Genomic DNA, 1,766 nt, shown 5'->3' with positions numbered 1-1,766 from the left:
TGCATTGCTCTGCCCTAAAGTAAAGCGGCCCGGATCTCGATTGAAACTCGGCGGAAAATAAACGTGATCGTCGAAGCGACGAGGGACGAAGAATGTCGAGCGGGGTGCGTCCCATTTCAGAAGCGTGTCTCCTTGTCCTCACAGCCAGTCAGCTGTTTCCTGGACGTCCAGATGACGTCACGAAGATTTAAGATTGTTTCCTTTTTCAGTTTTTGGCAACTTTTGCCGATGTTTCTATTTTTTTTTATTTGAATGAAGATATTTGAAGACTTTTAATTAGTTAAATCCCCCAAAATAATCAACAGATAATTGCACCTGAAATTTAAAAAGATTTTAAAATATGAATTGTAACAACGAGAGAGGACACAAACTTTAGGGAGTAGAAAAAGGAAAATTAGATAGATTATCTTCTTTTCCTCTTATTTTTTTATTTGAGTAAAAAAAAGTCGAGCTGAAGAGAAATGGAATGGAGCCCGGCCCCAACCAGACGGACTTTGAAAAGGGGGACACGTGTCTGGAATGGGACGCAGCCCAAACCAGACGTCCTTTTCCTCAGCGGTGTGAATGAGAGGAGTGAAGTGTGTGTTAAAGGGGATAAATATTCAAAATGGAACGTAGCCCAAAAAAAAAAAGACCATTTTAAGGTTTTATGATGTTGGACTGAAGGGCACATCGAAGGGGGCCAAGAGCGTCCTGATCTACAAGGTTTTTAGGGGGGGGGGGGGGGGGGGGGGGGGTGTCAGCAGCTGCTAGATACTAAAAGATTGAGCTGTTCGTCTGTAGTATTTCCATCAATCACTCAACTGTTTATCTTTTATCATTCTGTTGATAAGACCTCATCCAGTCACTCCGGTGTACAAACCAACTGACTCTTAACGTCATCCGCCGTGTATTATAGTAAATAAAAATGATTTTCAGAAATGAAAAAATCTGTTTTCTCTCCATAATGTTTCCGAATAAAGTTTCATTTTTTTTTAATTTTTAAAAAAAAATCTGCTGTGAATATATAAATATATATATTTATATATTGAAATCTTCCTTTTAACTGGATTTTACGAGTTTATAAATACGTTTTTATATTGATCTGTTTCTGAAGGGAAAGATGTTCTTAGGTAAATGTACTATTAGTAGTACCAGTATTGAGATGTATATTTTATTATTTTACTTATTCAGCATAAACAAACCAAACAATGAAGTAAAAACTAATAAAATAAAAACAACAACAATCAGTAAAGTAGCAGAACCCCATTGAGGAAAAGGCCTGCATTCAAATACACTGGTGAGGTAGTATTTATACTTATTGACTGTACTTCAGGATACTATTTGTGGTACTTTATATATACTTGATGCAGTATTAATAGGTGAATGGGCTTCATGTTTCAGGATGCTCTGGTCGGCAGTGACTCAGGTGATGAGAAGGTAACGAGCGCCCCCTCGTGGTCAGAATCTGAACTGCAACGTCTGCATCTGAATGAGAGGAGAAATTAAAAAAAGTTGAGGAGTTAAAACGGAGTATATATTATTATATATTCAGGTAAATCTGTCATAAAATCAGTAGATTCGCCTGTTTCTGTAACTTTCTAAACATAAAACATGTTTTTACAACAGGTTGATTTTACACCCATCTCCAACATATAAATAAATAAATATATATATACACATATAAATATAATAATAAAATATATATATACACGCTTTTGGAAGAAGTACTTAATTAAGTATAAGTACCAATACCACACCATAGAAATACTGTTAACATTAAATAA

At 35.7% G+C, this 1,766-nt stretch overlaps 1 protein-coding gene across 1 annotated transcript in view; it reads left to right on the top strand.

Annotated features, from left to right (window-relative positions):
* arhgap5 (Rho GTPase activating protein 5) overlaps positions 1 to 699 on the top strand; it is a 38,412-nt gene extending 37,713 nt beyond the window's left edge. Inside the window, exon 7 of the mRNA XM_034562776.1 lies at positions 1 to 699. This exon is cut by the window's left edge and continues 3,526 nt beyond it. The gene's annotated coding sequence lies outside the window, so the exon portion shown is untranslated.
* Positions 700 to 1,766: the final 1,067 nt, after the last annotated feature.

This window comes from Cyclopterus lumpus, chromosome 22, assembly GCF_009769545.1.
Source record: "Cyclopterus lumpus isolate fCycLum1 chromosome 22, fCycLum1.pri, whole genome shotgun sequence".
Taxonomy (NCBI): Eukaryota; Metazoa; Chordata; class Actinopteri; order Perciformes; family Cyclopteridae; genus Cyclopterus; species Cyclopterus lumpus.
This window is presented reverse-complemented; position numbering and strand designations above follow the sequence as displayed.